Below are 16,846 nucleotides of genomic sequence, written 5' to 3' on the forward strand. Positions count from 1 at the left end.
AGCCAGTGATGTTTCCAGCTGCGAGCTGTGTCCACAGAGCCACCAGTATTGGTTATAAACACAGGATGCCAGTGTGGCCGAGGCTGAAGGAGCTGAGCGGGCAGCTGGTGTCACCTCCCTGCTCCAGCAGGGCCATCCCAGAGCACAGGGCACAGCATTGTGTGCACACAGCTCTGCCACAGCCCCAGGGAGGAGAGCCCCCAGGCTGTGTGGGCAATGTGCTCAGGGCTGGGCACTGCCCAGGGAAGAAGTTGTGCCTCCTGTGCAGGGCAATGGCTGGGCTCAGGCCCTGCCCGTGGCTCTGGTGCCATGGCTGGGCCCTGCTCAGAGCCCTCCCTGCAGACACTCAGTCACATCCCGCTGGCACTGCTGGCAGCATGGAATGATGGCATTGTAATGACCTATCCAGAAAAGCTTAGAGGGGCTTAGAAAAGCAAAGAATAAAAAGAAGCATCCTGTGGAAAAGCCTGAGCAGCGCAGTGGTGACACATTCAGGTTATAAAACAGTTTGGGCAAAAGCATAAGCAAAACATCCCCATGCTGATTATACCCATTTTCAGCTAAACCCTCACTGCTGAATAGATACCAGCTTGTAGCTAAGGAAACAGAATTATCTGAGCTTTTGGCCCACAGCACATCCTGGGGAGACCTGTGTTTTATTCAGAGTCAGACTTTACTCCCTGCCTGCATATTTAGACTATTGCTTCTGCAGCTGAGAATTTTCAGTGAATAAATACAATTTTTATGATCTATTTAGTCCACTAGTGAAATTCTGTTGGAAAGTGTGTACTTCACTTGTCTCCCACCTCCTCAACATCCAAAAGAAAGTGTTAGTGCAAGAGTGTGCTAAGGCTCACACAGGGCAGGGAAAGCCTGTAATGGTGAAAGAGAAAAGAAAATATGGGAGTAAGTAAGTGGTTTAAAGCTTCTGGGCAAAGTTATGGGCTCTCTGTTGGAGCAGGGCAGTGTGACTCAGCTGTCTCCCAGTGACTCTGTGCAGGGCTATTTGGCCCCTTTCCTGTGGCTCATTTAGTTTATATTAGACATATCTCCCACAAATCACTTCTAGCATATCATCTTTTCTAACAAAACCAGCATGAGACTACATACAGTGTTGCTTTGAAACCTATTGAGGGTATTTTGTATATACTGAGAAAAAGACCCATTCTATCTTCTGCACAATTATTCACTGTAAGGAATCTGTAGTTGGTTTTAGTAGAGAAAGGATTTTGCATATTATATATAATTTAATTTTTGGATATTATAGTGTGCCTGTGAGCTGCTGTGAGGGAGAAAAAGAGAACTCAAAGAGTTTTCTGTCAGAGACTGTAAATGTGAAGTTAAAAGGTAATTAAATAAAAACTGGTTTGTGATCCCAGTTGCCATTGCACAAAGGGATTTCTGTGTTCTGAGTTGTCAAGGGCAGTTACCCAACATGGGATCCCTTTCTTGCTCCTCTCATGTCACATTAAATCATCACAGCCTATTGTATCCCATGAAATTGTTCAGATATGTGTTTTGAATGGTTTCACAGGATATTTCTACTAGGACAGGGAAAATCTTATCAATAAGATATCATTCCATGAGAAGTCACAGCACCTGTAGGTCATATCCCAAAACTCTGGACAAAGCATTTACACAACAGCCACATTGCCATTTTCACCCTCCACAAGGGTTGTGATGTTCTTTTTTTGGTCCTTGTGTCTTCTTTACATCGAAGTTAGAGGCAAAAACCATTTACAGACATGCCTGTTCCAAATGCAACATTATCAGATTGTTGTCTCTTCTGTTTGCCTTTATTGGGTTTTTTTTCTTTCTAACTTCAGTTCTGGTGATGCTGAGGGTGGTTAATTCATGACTCACATTTCCACAGCAGCATTTTTTTTGTTCTCTTGCAGTGCAATCAAATAGTCCTGTCCTGAATAATTTCCTTGTTTCTGCTTCATCTATGGATTTTCTGTAGAGGTGCATCCATTTCCAAACCAAGCTCTATTCAAAATGCAACTGAGAAAGGTAATGTACCAAGCTCTTTGAAAACACTTTTTTTCTCTATAAACCCTTCTGCTCCTCACTGCTTTGCTGGCCTGTAATTGCCATTAATGGAAGTGTATTTCTTTAGCAGTGAAAGGAGAGAGAACACAAATTTTCCTGTGTCCCCAGCTGAGTGTATGCCATTAGCTGGTCTTTCTAGGAATGAAGAAAATGCTCCCATTGCCAGTCTGGGCATTGGGGTAATTCCCATAGCACAGAACTCACTGCCTCACCTGCACAAGTGAGGCATGGTTTCAGCTCTCTGTGTAATGCTTTTAAACACAAAGATATTAATTACATGGTCCAGGGAGGAAAGGTGTCAGCCCCTAATTCTGTGTTCTGCTTTCCTTCTCAAGCAACCTCATTCCTTCACTGTCAAGGAACAGATCTCTAAGCAAGGATCTCTTCCTGCTGGCTGGCAGCCATTCCTTATTATCTGATGAGTGGCCATGATTTTAGGAGAGGAAATTGTCATGGAATCACAGAATGATTTGGGTTGGAAGGGATCTTAAAGATATTCCAGTTCCAAACCCCTGCTACAGGCAAGGACACCTTCCACTGTCCCAGGCTGCTCCAAGCCCCATCCAGCCTGGCCTTGGGCACTGCCAGGGATCCAGGGGCAGCCACAGCTGCTCTGGGCACTCAGTTCCAAACCCCTGCTACAGGCAGGGACACCTTCCACTGTCCCAGGCTGCTCCAAGCCCCATCCAGCCTGGCCTTGGGCACTGCCAGGGATCCAGGGGCAGCCCCAGCTGCTCTGGGCACCCTGTGCCAGGGCCTGCCCACCCTGCCAGGGAACAATTCCTTCCCAATATCCCATCTAACTCTGCCCTTGGCACTGGGAAGCCATTCCCCCTTGTCACTCCATCCCCTGTCCATAGTCTCTCTCCATGTTTCCTGTAGCCCCTTCCGGTGCTGCAAGGCCCCAATTTGGTCACCCCAGAGGTTCTCCTCTCCACTGAACACCCCCAGCTCTCCCAGCAGAGCTGCTCCATGCCTGTGCCCATCCTGGTGCCTCCCCTGGGCTCTCTCCAGCAGCTCCGGGTCCCTCCTGTGCTGGCCCCAGGGCTGGGGCAGCTCTGCAGGTGGGGTCTCAGCTGAGCCCAGGGGCAGAGGGGCAGAATCCCCCCCTCCCCTTCTGCCCAGGCTGGGGCTCAGCCCAGGGCACGGGGGGGTTCTGGCTCCCAGCTCTCACCCCCAGCACCCCCAGCTCCGTCTCCAGGGCTGCTCCAGCTGCTCATCCCCTGGATTGATCCTGGGTGTTGCCCTGACCCAGGGGCAGCACCAGCACCTCTTGTTGTTAGTTGTTGTCAGCCTTTGAGCCTCACAGAGCCGAGGTGGCAGGGAAGTCAGACACATGGGAGTGCTGTGGGGACACCCTGGGTGTCACCTCCCATCCAAGGTCTGCATTGACCCAGGTGGCCCAGAGCTGAATGTCCTCAATTCGTTCAGTTTTAGTTATTCTCCCTAAAAAAGTGAATTCCAACGTGAGGACAGAAAGCAAAGCCAACAAGATCTGAAGGCACTGCATCCTCCAGACACCCCAACTTTATCATTCTCGAGCAGATGATCCCTGCAGACACAGAACAGGCTGGCACTGGCTCGGCTCAGCCAAAGCACACCCAGCAGCCCAGGTGAGCAGATCTCCCTGAGGGTGTCCCTGTCCTGGCCCTGGGCCCAAGGAGTGGGGCCAGGCAGACATGAGCTGATGGGAGTCTGATCTGGCCTAGAGAGAGGCAGGAAGGAGGAGGGGTGTGGTGGAGGCTCAGAGGAGGTGGAGGGTGCGGGCTTGGAGCAATTCCGCCTGCTTTTGGGTCACACTTTCACACTGGGAGGTGATATGGCAGCACCTTACCTCTGGGAGTTCCTTGTGCACCTTGCCTCCCACAAGGAGGGTGTTCCTCTTCCCCCTGAACTTCCCTGGCTCACATGCAGCAGCTGGTGCTTTTGCTGGGCAGGCAATGCTGCGTTGTTGCTGCTGCTGGATGGGATGGAGGCATCCAGAAACCCAGGCTCTTGATTCTTTCGTCAGTTGGCATCACATCTCAGCTCACCAGTGCAAAGCCATTGTCAGCAGAGTGATGCTTGATTCAGGGACACACTTTTGTACCCTGGGTGCCAAACCTCTTTAATGTGGAGGCACTGCCAGGTCCCTGCTGCTCCTTTTGAGGTGTGGGCTCTTCAGAGGCACTTTCTGCTCTTCTGGGCAGTCCTTTGCCTTCTGTGCATGTGAGCAGGGACAGTTTATTCTCACAAGGGAAACAATGGGTTTTTCCATAGCTGATGCCACATTTTGGTTAGCAATGGGAGAGCTGGAAAAGGAATGACACACATAATTACTGCTTTCTGCAGAAAGGGCTGAATTCAGATCTCATCCATGCTGTCCTGATGGAGAGAGAGTGCTCCACATGCTCTCCCCTCTGGCACGGCACCATTTAAATGTGTGTGACACAGCCTGTTCTTCCAGAAAACACACAAACCTCTGGGGATCCTGAGTGGTTTGACCTCTTTGCAAGCAGAGTTTCTGGTCTTGCAGTGTGGCTTCACCCTGTGTGGGCAACATCATTAGCATGGCCACCCCATAATTATGTGGTTGCCTTTCTGGAACATGGCAGGCCCTTCCAGTTCTGGAGCAGCATGACCCCATGCAGCAAAACAGTCAGGCTGTGGAATGGCTTGGAAATTCAAAAACCCAGAGATAAATTCAGAAAGCCTCAAAACCCAGCCAAACTGGGTTTTCCAAGGGTAAAAGTAAATTTAAATAAGAGTTTCCTTTTCCACATAAGTAAGAGGAGGACAGAAACTACAGAAACTATGTGGACCTGTGCTCTATATATGGAAAGGTAAATTTCTTGGTTGTATTTTCACCAAAATACAGGCACAAAAAAGCTCAAAGATTCAGGCATGCTAAAGGCAAGGGACTATCCAGAATAGTCAGTCATGTAAGAACTGGACAGGACAAGGGGAAAGGGCCTCAAGCTGGGCCAGGGGAGGCTCAGCTTGGACAGCAGCAGGAATTTCTGCATGGAAAGGCTGCTCAGGCCTTGGCAGGGGCTGCCCAGGGAGCTTTGGAGTGCCCATCCCTGGAGGTGTCCCAGGAAGGGCTGGAGGTGGCACTCAGTGCTCTGGGCTGGGGACAAGGTGGGCATTGGCACAGCTGGGACTCCATGGGCTGGCAGGGATTTACCAGCCCCAGTGATTCTGGAATTCCATGAACCAGCAAGAGGAATGAATGAATTAATTATTCCAGTTCTTTTTAGTATGGTTCTGTCAGACAAGGTTTGGGCTTGGATGGCCCAAAGAATACCATGGTAAGGAAGATTGCTGACAGCACAAAGCTTGACATTGCCCCAGTACAGAGAACAAATCAGAGACAGGATGCAGTTTAACAGTGAGAAATTCTTGCAGCAAGCAGGGATTTCTGCTGCAAACTCCAAAGCTCAGAAGGACAAAGGAAGAGAAAGGCTCGGACAGACCAGCAGATCTCCAGGCAGCTGGGAGCCCTCGGTGTGGCACGACCACATAACGGCAAACAGGAGTTTGGGGCATGTCAGAAGTGACATTATCAGGACACAGGGAGAGATTAACACTCCCCACTGTGGGTGGCCACAGCCACAGCCACCCACGGGCAGGGCTGCAGGGAAGCACTGCTGATGGTGCACAGCTTCTGAGAGCGCGCTCAGGTGGCTGCGAACCAGACAGGAGTGAACATGGATGGGACATCAGGAAGTTTCTCAGCTGGAGAGGGAGACTTTGGGAGCAGTCTCCCAGCAACAAATGACCCAGCTGAGCTCAGATGAATTCAGCAATCTCAGTGAGAGGAAGGATGTGCTTGGTGAGATGGGATATTTCCATCCTGTTCCCTGTTCTACTCTGCTTCCAACCAGAGGTTCCAGCCTGCAGCGCTCTTTTACAAGCCAGCTCTTGCCCAAGACAAAAGGGATGTTATGGTAACAACAATAGTGTGGCTTCCCCTGACCAGTGCCATCCATCCCTGCAGGAAAACAGGGCTGGAAAAGCTCTGAAAGAGCTTCAGAAAAATTCAGTGTCAGGAGTTGGCATGAAACGAATCCAACTGTATCACACTGCATTCAAAGCCACATCTTATTAAATCATGCAGGACAAAGGACTGGAAACAGGGGCAGTTTGCCAAGTTATTCAGCAGATGTACAGTCACAGCTGGTCAGCAGCTTTCTAAAATTACCACAGTCATCTAAGACAGATTTTCTTCATGACCAAGGCAGGTTTTTAATAGATTCAGGAAACAAAATGTTGTCTGGTAACATTTCTCCTAATTCTAAGGCAGTAAATTATCTTTGTGATAGTGCTTTTCAATACCTTCTCTGTTTTCTATTGCAGTTCAGAATTTTTATTTTCTTTTTAAAAATGCTGATCACCCTCATTTACCCTTAGAAGAGCTAAGGCCACGTTAACTTCTATCTGCCAATGGCTGTAAAAGGCTGGTTTATTGTGAATTATTTCAAGAAGTTTGGAGGCAATTTAAGTATGGTTCAAAATTTTTTTCTGATCTGGAGGAGTTAACTTTTGTCACTTTATTTTTTCCTCAGGAAAAAACAACTCACTGCTGCTCATTTTGCTTCTCTACGGGCTCTTCACTGCCCTGTTTTATGAAGTTTAGCTTTCATCTCCTCTAGACTTGGGAGAAAGTTATGTATTAGGAAGCCAAGGAAATTACTGTACTTGTCAATACACTCTTAGAAGAGGAGAAGCAAATATTGAGAGTGAGCTCCCAGTCTCTTCAGTGTTACAGTGAAGACAGGTGCTTGTTCAGTCCTCCCCAATATCTGCAGCCATTCCAAAGGTACCTCATGGTTATGGAAGCAAGGGCAGGCCCTACCAGCTGTCATACAATCATAGAATCACAGAATCTCAGGGTCACTGAGGCTGGAAAATCCCTCCCAGCCCATGGAGTCCCAGTTGTGCACAGTGCCCACCTTGTCCCCAGCCCAGAGCACTGAGTGCCACCTCCAGCCCTTCCTGGGCCTGATGCTGTCTGTGAAGTTATTGAGGGCACCATTGGTAACTCTCACACTCAAATCTGTTCCCTACACTCACACTCTGGTTTTGGCTCTTACATATTGTGCAGTTTTTATGCTGCCCAGACTGTGTGGGTTGCAAACAAAGCATATCATCCATTTATACTTTTGAAAAGGTTTAGCCCCACCCAAAGCCAGGCTGAGGCTGGTGGCAAACAGAGCTTTGCAGAGGAAATACGTTGTTGTGCTCCCAGCTCTGCCCAGGGCTCAGCTGATCCCGTGGTTCAGAGCACAGATTCCAATAACGGGAATGAAGCAGCACATCAGTCATCAGGCTCTTTCTTTTAGCACTGTTAGCAGTTACACCACAAAAGGCAAATGAACAGAAAGAGGCATTCAGCTGGGGCTAGCTGAGTCTTAGTCTTTTGTCTGGAAAATCCTTAACATCCCCATTGAGGACTGGAGTAACAAATTAAAAACTTTTGTCTGCTTGCTCCTCTGAATCAGCGCATGTCAGTAACACTGTGAGCCTGGATAAAGGAAAAGGGAGTTGTGGGCTGGCTTTACCATTAATTAAGGTAAAGTCATTTACTCTTCTTTACACAGGCTTGAAAAGGGCTGCCCAGTGCAACAGTGCTTGGGGCATGGATCTGGACACAGCAGGGGTGGAGGAATGGTGCTGCCATGTCCTGCTTTGGGAGTGACTTTGAGTCCTGTGCTGAAAGCAGAAAGCTATGGAAAACATCTTACTTTCTTTATGTGCTCATGGAGAATCCACCCAAACTCAAAATTAGACAATGAACGGGATGTTTTACCCCTCTTCAGGATCCTTGGTGTTTGCAGGTCTTTGGTTACAGAGCAGCCAAAGCCAAATTTTCCTGGTAGCAACAGGGAGGGACTGACGGCCCCTGAGGTTCAGGGTGGGTGTGAGCTAGCACACCTTCCATGGACTCACACAATCATTATGGTTGGAAAAGGCCTCCAGGGTCTCCAGCCTTTGATGGAACACCACCATGCCCAATAAGCCAGCAGCCCCAGGACAGACACCAGGAGGGTTTAGGAACCTCCCTGAAAGGAGCCCATGAAGGAGGGACCAGTGCAACACTGAATGGAAGAGATGGGAAAGCTTCCTGTGAAGCAGAACTCAAACACCTTCCTTTGAAGGTAACTCAAATTCATGTTTGACAGAAAAAATAGTTTTTCTGTTTTCAAGTTTTCTGTGTTGTTGTGGCTGAGGAAACAAACCTCTGTGCACAGAAACAAGCTCCATGTGGGAGGTGCTGCCTGATAACATGGTCAAACCCCAGCAGTTTTCTTCTTGCTTTCTGTGGGAGGTAGCAGGAGCTGTGGTGGTTTTGTTGAAGGCACAGGTCCATTCAGGAGCCATGAACTCAAGCTTTAGGGTTTCACAAGCAGCAGGGTCTCTTTTTTAATCACTGTTTTTATGTCTTGGGAAACAGTGCAGAATGGAGTTCTTATTTCTCTTGGCTTTCCTGACATCTACCCTGATTGAATGTCTGTTTGTTTCACTCCTGTCAGGATAAAATCTCTTCTTTTTGGCAGATTCCTCGAGCTGGAATTCACTTTTGCAGTTGATACATTATTGGTGCATGGCTGCAAATCGATTTTGTAAAACATTTTACTTAAAATGCCAGGATAATAATTTACTCTGCTTGTCATTGGATCTCTTTCTGCTTAGGCACTCCCTGCACTTCTTGAGCTGTGGATGTGAAATAAGCCTCAGTGAAATTTGGCAGGATGTGAGCTGCAGCATTAGTTGTACGAGGTGTTAGTACCCAAACCCATCATTTGGGAAGTTTCAGTGCCTCTCCTCCATAAGGTGCTGTTACACACGTTCACTACATGAACACAGGCACCTTTGTGGAAAATGGTCTTCAGTAGACCCACAATCTGTGACTGTCGAATAAATTCACTTGTGAACTGATTCTGTGTAAAAAGGGAGTTCTTATACTCATGTATCACAATGAAAGGAATTCCTTAAGCACTATGGAAAACAGCCACCTACAATTATCACTCAGTAATTTAAAATGCCAGTTGCTTTCCTTTTTGACACAGAAAATATATGTCTATGCGTGCAGTAAAGTTATTTAATGATCACATGCTGCATTAACAGGATAGGAAAATTAATCCCATCCAATATAAAAGTATAAATATCATTAGCTGAACCAAGATGAATGTGACGTTCTTGGTGAGTGAGTCTATTTTTGGGAAATCACGGGGTTGGAATAAGATTAAAATAAAAAAGAGGTGACACTTGGCTCTTCTAACTAACTGTAAAATATTCCCTTTTCCACTTAGAAGTTGCTACTTGTTCCTTTCATAAAGCCTCTGGTTTAGCCTCTCTATAATTTCAGCCTGAGAAAAACTGCAGGGTTGAAGCAGACCCTCTGACTACAAACTGTGGAGTGACAGGACAACGGGGAGGAGGTGTAGATCAGCTCTTGGGAAGAAATCCTTCCCTGGGAGGGTGGGCAGGCCCTGGCACAGGGTGTCCAGAGCAGCTGTGGCTGCCCCTGGATCCCTGGCAGTGCCCAAGGCCAGGCTGGACAGGGCTTGGAGCAGCCTGGGACAGTGGAAGGTGTCCCTGCCATGGCAGGGGTGGAATGAGATGAGCTTTAAGGTCCCTTCCAATGCAAACCATTCTGTGATTCTATGTAACCAGTGTTGCTTATTTTTGCAGAACAAGTTTACAAAGCAGCTCAGCTTGTGCCACCCTAACATTTCCCCGTGACTTCTGAGACTACTTAAACTTCTCATAAGGTAAAATTCATTTGGTTGGACATAGCCAAAGCTGTTGTTTATCTCATGGAATATTTTAAAAGTCAATCTGTTCCCTCTGTTGGTGTATTTTTACTCTGATTTAAATAGACACAGAACAAAACACTTGTTGTCTGTGTGTTTAATGGGCTGTGTGTTTAAAGATCCTGCCTTTTCTGGTCCTACCAAAGCTGCTACTGGCAGCCTGAATATCCTTTTGCAGTCATTATAAATCTTCCTGCTAATGAACAAGGCTGTTCATCAGAGTTTATTTAACCAGGAGAAATGCTGGTTGCATTTGAAACTATCTCACCATTATGATTTTAAACCCCCAGGTATTTTGCCCGAGGAAAACACACTTTACAAAAGCTTCATCCCAACAGCCGGGGTCAGAGATCTCCTCCTGGAGGCTCTGACTCCTGATGCACATTGGCATTTGGCTGCTGAGGCAGCTGCAGAGTCAGGGAACCCATTCCAGCACATGTGGTCAGAACAAGGGCTAATTCATTCCCAGGAATAACTTTGAACTGACACAGAAAGTCAGCACTTCTCCGTGCTCAGGGAAGCCAGCTAATTCTTCCAAGGCCTTATTTTTAGCTGGAGATAACCATGGGCTGTTAAACACCCAGAGAAGCTGCTAGAAGCCCTGTGGCACAGGGAGAGCCCTGCTGCAGCAGCTCTGTGCTCCATATGGGCCTCCACATCTGACTCCCCATGCCCATTCCTATGGGGACTGCACCTGCACAACAGCCCCCATGGCATGGAGATAATAAAGTGGGGTTTGGAAGAAGCCAGAGAAGAACCTTTCTAAGGTAACAGACATCATATATATATGTATGTGTGAATTTCTTTGCTGCTGCCAAGCAGATCAAGGCAGGAGGCAAACCCACCTATGTTGGCCCACCGATGTGTTTGGATACAGTAGGTGGCAGATCTTAGGTGGAGAAAAATGTTATTTAATCAGTATCTTTTACTTTATCACCATTAACTCTGTCATGCTAATACAGTGTTACTGATTAGAGCTCCTGAGCTTCCCTGTAATAGTCCTGAATTACTGTCAGGGTAATGAGATTTCCATTTTTTCCATTTCTAAACGTCCTGTTTGTGCCATCCAAATCACATCTGCATTCATGTACGTACCCAACAGGAATTATTCTCCCTTCCTGCATCAAAAATACCACACCACAGCTGGAACCAGCTTTCCCCTGGTTTAGTGCTTGGTTCAGGACTATTATTATCAGCCCTGGGTTATTCTGCTGTGTATTAAACAGGCATTGAAGGACATTTACACCTTTTGGTGCACAAAGCTGAGCTCTGAGGGACATGGGGTACTGGGTGACACCAGATAAAATATTACTAATCATGTCTAATAAATCCTCTTTACACCAAGGGTGCTCCTACAGCGGTGATAATCACACCCAGTGATGGTTGGGCGTGGAAGTCAAATTGCTGCTGCAGAAAGAATTGCTTCCAGCCAGGACAGAGGCAACAGACAATGGCAGTGCCACCAGAAAAGCGAGAGCAACAAAGGGAATGATGGCCAGGAGGTCTGACAGTGAAGCCACCACACTGGCAGTGGCATTTGATACAGCCCTGTGACAATCCCCAGCTCCAAATCTGGACTCCAGCACAATCCATCAAACAAGAGGCATTTCAGCCACTTACAGCTTGTTTTAGGGTGAGGCTGCTGTGTTAACCTGAGCTTTGGGTGACCTCTCACGATGCCATCTCCACAATCTGCATTTTTATCCAAAAAACTCAGGGCAGCCTCTCCCTTTGCTGGCTGCCAGGTCACTGGGTGTCACAGCACCCTCCAGGACAAAGTCCAAGCCTTGGCTGGCTCGAGGGGCTTCAGATTTCATTTTGTTCCAGCTGTCTCATTCCAAACCAAGAGCAAAACTAATATTTAGAATTGTATTATTATCAATCAAAAGATTGACAAATTTATGTTGTGAACATATTGACATCTACTTTGCACAAACAACAGTGTTTGGTGATATGAATCTTACACCTTGTTCAGGCCCCTAGGTTGTTCTGGAGCTTCATTATTCAGGCCCCTGTTCCACTGTTCTTCTTGTATAACTTCAGGTACCCAATTGAAATCAACTTGATTTTGTGTGGTTCTGTCATTAGAATATGGGGAGACAAAGCATAAAAGATAAAACCAATCTCTAAAAAACCCAGCAAAATACCAGTTAACAATCATTCATTGGCATGAAAGTAGAATCACATTATGATCTGGAAGAAGAAGAAAGTGCAAATAGGATTTCAGTGGATAAATACAATAATGGTTACCATTCTCATGCAAGAGCAAAATTCCAGGAACAGCTGAGTATGAATTAGTATTCTTTTCTTCCATCTAGAAGTACTTACAGCCTAAGAAGTGGATCCTGCAAACAGAACACATTAGGTCCTTCTGGGCTCCCACTGATGGTTTCCCAAAGCAGAAAAGATTAAGTTAATAGCACAAACATGGGGAAGCTCTGGAGGCATCAATAAACACATAATATAGTATTTTTTGCAGTTATTCTTAGGTAAAAATTTATTTTTTAATACAACTCCTGAACTTGCTTCAAAAGTATCTGATGAGTTCCAGGGAAAGAGCAGAACAACAGAAGTTTTCAGCCCAGATAAGCTAAAGTTAAGGTAAAATCTATTTGCAATACCCACTGCTAAGCAATTAAGTGTTCAGCATGACTCTCATTTATTGAATAATTTTATAGATTGATAACTGAGGAGAAAAGCAGAAATCAGAGCAAAACTTTGTTTGCTCTGATTTCTGATGTATTAAACATTAAAAAGATGCTGGTTGTTACCAATGACATGGAAGCCTTCCCTGGCTGTAAGTTACCCTAAGATTGGATCCCAGCTAATACAATTTCAAGGAAACATTCTCTGCTGTGATCTCCAAACAGAGGCCAAACACACGTTACACACCCTCTTTTATGCTCCTCACAACATTAGCCCAATTTGCAGAACAAACACATTCAACCCTCAGCCCTCGGGCCGTGACCCGTGATTAACACCGCTAATGGGATTGTGCTCCGCACGAAACTCCCGCTGGATGTGATGGGAGCCGCTCCACCTCCCGCCTCCTTCCCGCAGCCCCTCTGCCATCCTCTCCTCCGAAAGGCACCCGCGGCCCGGGAGAGGGAGGGCTGAGCCCCAGCAATGCCTGAGCCACCTCGCAGCCCCTCTGCCATCCTCTCTCCGCGGCCCGGGAGAGGGAGGGCTGAGCCCCAGCAATGCCTGAGCCACCAAGTTGCTTTGAGCTGCCTTTTCTGTCTTTAGCAGAGGTGGAAATGACATTTTTTTACGGTTATAAATGGCGTGGCCATGCTGAAGGGGTCCAGGCTCAGCAGGAGTGAGGAGGTTGTGCCATTCTGAGTTTTCTATGGCTTATACTGCTTTGCAATCCCACTCAAATACTGTACTCTAGCTCCACTTGGACTTGGGTTTTAAATCTTCAAGTTACCAACGTTTGCCATCAAAATGAGAACCTTATCATCAGCTTCTCCCCTTGTTTCCTTTCTTCCCAAAAGCAGCACCAGGTTATTGTATCCAGAGGCTGTTGCCTCTGTTACAGGGAAAACTGTAGAAGCCCCAAATCTGGGAAAACGTTTGATGCTCATCCTCACATGGAGGACCTGATGCCCTCAAGATTTATTTGAGTCTGTATATTTATCAAGCTGATAAGAGGATATCCATCTGTTTTATCTGATGTTTCCTTGAAAGGATACAAGGATCCAGACAGAGATTTATTCTGTTTTAAGGACAAAATAATAGAATACCCAGAGTTGAAAGTGACCCCCAGGGATCATCAAGCCCAGCTTCTGACCCTCACAGACACCCCAAAATAGTCTTACCCTGTGCCTGGGAGGGCTGTACAAACACTTCTGGAGCTCGGGCAGCCTCGGGGCTGTGCCCATTCCCTGGGGAGCCTGGTCAGTGCCCCAGCACCTTCTGGGGAAAGAACCCTTCCCCAGTAACATATCCTTAATTTCCCTCACCTGAGGCATGACAGCAGCACTGTTGGGAAGGGAGCTCTGGAGATCTCCACTCCAGGGCAAGACTATTGCCTGCAATCAATCAGGACAATGAAAAGATATTTTATTATTATTGTTGTTGTTATCATCATCATCATCAAAAGAAGCTTGATTTATAGACCTTATGCTAATTTGATGATGGAGCTGGCTTGGGGACACAGGGCACAAATCATTAGGCAGCTTTAGGCACTGAGTTCAACATGGTAACTGCTAAACCCGCTTAGCAGAGACTCATTCCAGCATTAGTCCTGTTATCAGAGCTGCAGTCGCTGGGAACAGGAGTTCGTTTTTAAAATCCAGATCTTTTTCTTCCTTTGGGCTGGCTTCAAAGGCAACTGCTGCCCCTACAGGGAAAACCGAGAAAATCCAGCTTGGGAATGAAACTCGTGCCCTCCCCGGGTGCCAGCACAAGAGGAGCACAGAATACCCAAACCTTTTTTTTTTTTTTTTTTCGCAATGGCAGCTCCCAAAATCACATGAGGAGAAGAACACATAGAGAGTGTGATATGAAAAAGCCTCCAAGATGGGATCCTGGGACTGAGCAGGAAGGAAAGCTGCCACTGGTGACTGCAACATCTCTGGGCTCAGCAGAAAACCACACAGAGCCTCCAGGTACCCTTTTGCTCCTGCCCCTTGGGCACCATGGAGGTGACACGGTCTGGAGCTCAGTGGCCTGGCACAGGGGGACAGCCAGGTTTTCCTGGGTCTCCAAAGAAGGTGACTTGAAGATGATCTGGAAGCATCATCCTGTTTGTCAACTTGGCATCAGGTTAAGGGGGGGCATTTCCTCCTGTTCTGCACTGGGGAGGCCATGGCTGGGCACTGGGACCAGTTTGGGGTCCAAGGCATCTCCAAAGCAAAGCAAGCCTGGGGACAGCCAGGCAGGGGTGGGTGGCAGCCAGGGAAAGCAAGGAGAGATTGTGGGAACCCAGCTTCCCCAGCAGGAAGAGGCAAAGGGGGATCCAATGGCCTCTCCTTCTCCTCACAGACATCTTGGGGACATTTGGGATGGGCTCTGCTCAGTGGGGCATAGCTGCATCACGGGAAGCCCCAGCCAATCCCAAGGAAACAGTTCTTATTCTTACAAGTTCACTGTTAGCCCCTTGTCTCAAGAAATCTGCCTCTTCCCAGCCTCTGCCGTGCTGTAAGCTCAGCCCTGAGTGCTGGCAGAGCCGTTCCCTCCCGTTTTTCCAGGATTTCAGCATGTTGCTTGCAGAATAAACCTGCAGGCAGAATGAATACAGGGAGCATCCGCAAGGTAATCTCTCTTGAAAGCCTGGAGGCTTCCCTGACTCACTGCAGAGCCACAGCACTGCTAAAATCCCACCTTGGCGCTGCTGATTTCCCAGAGCAAGGTTTTCTCTCCCAACTCCTGCCTGGAGAGGTAACTGAGTTTTAATGACTCCATAATTAATGCCTTTTGGGCTGCCGGACCTGCCCGAGCACGCAGGCTCCGTCTGCAGGGAGGAGGATGCAGCAGTGCCGGCTCCGGTCCAGGCTCAGCTGAGCCCTGCTGGTGTGTCTGGAAAACCCTTTTGGGGATAAGCACAGGTTTTCCAAGGAAACAGGCACGCCGAGACAAGCAGCACAGCAACGATCCACATCCACTTCTACGTTTATTTATTCACAGTTCATGTAAAGGAGGGGTGAAAGCTTTTGGGACGAGCAGCACTGGCATCGTGGGAAAAACCAAAGGGCTGCAGCACGTGAGGCATTGTTTCGGTAGGAATTTGAAAGCAAATCAGATCCAAACTCCTGCCACAGCAGGAGCACAGAGATAATGGCCCCGTGGAGCTGCTGCTGTCCCTGTCACCTGTACCACCTGTGACCCTCTGACACGGAGAGGGTGGCACCGTGCCCTCCTTGTTGACTCAGCAGCAGGGCTGCAAAGCACATGCTGGTGTTGCCGGGGGTTGTCAGAAACACCCTGCTCCATGACCGACTGCTGAGGAGCGCTGCCAGCCCGGGAACGCCTGGCGGGTTTTGACAAGCCTGGTCGGGAGCAGGCGCTCGCTCCTTGGGAGAGGAGAGGAGAGGAGGCACGGCCGGAGCCAGAGACGGGGGAGGAAAGGCGGTGAGGGATGTGATGAGCCTGGGAGCCACCATTCTCAGGAAATACAGCACTTTCTGGAAACCGCCTTTTTCCCCCTAAGAGGAGAAGCCAAGGCTGTTAGCAACAAGAGAAAGAGGGAGTAGAGTAACTTCCCGGGATGCTGGAGAAGCGTCGCTCGCTGAAGGGGCCGGGAGTGGGGATATCTGCAGCATCCTGTTTGTCAACTTGACATCAAGTCAGCTGTCCTGCAGCAGGACACCTGGAATCGTCAGCTCCATCCCGCTGCCAGCCCCACGGCTACTCATCATCTCCAGCTCAGTGGGAGCTGCAGCTTTTATCCCAGAGCCGTTTTTCGGGAGCCTCTGTCACCCTTTCATTATGGCACGGGAAGTGCCTGGTGTGGCGCTAAAGGAAATGCTGTATGGATCCACCGAAGGCACGGAATGGTGCTGCCCTGGGCTGTCCTGCTTCTAGTCCTGAAGCCCAGGGGCACATCCAGTCCCCAGGACCCTGGGGAGTCCAGCCAGGACACTCCACGTCCAGAGGGATGTTCTGGCAAGGCAGTGACAGCCTGTGACTCTGGGAAACCCACCAGTCCCATCTGGAGAGCTGCTGGCTTGCTTTCCCCTTGGAATTGTCTTGTTTTCCTTCTTATACCGTCTTCCACACTTCGTTTTTCTCTCTTCTCTTTAAATGGGGAAATGTTTGTGCCCTCCCTCCGTTAAGAGTTTCTCCTTTGACTTCCAATTTTGACGCATTTCCCCCAGACATGTGCTATTTTAATCAGAAGCAATCAGCCATTAAAGCCAGATTAATTAAAGAAATGAGTTTACGTATTTTCCTAATGATCTGAAACAATCTTGCATTTATAATGCTGTTTGTCTGCAACCCATCACTGCTTAATATCCCTGATCAGAGAGGATGACGCCACCTCGCCATTA

Source organism: Onychostruthus taczanowskii, unplaced genomic scaffold, assembly GCF_017590055.1.
Source record: "Onychostruthus taczanowskii isolate IOZ18803 unplaced genomic scaffold, ASM1759005v1 scaffold22, whole genome shotgun sequence".
Lineage (NCBI taxonomy): Eukaryota > Metazoa > Chordata > Aves > Passeriformes > Passeridae > Onychostruthus > Onychostruthus taczanowskii.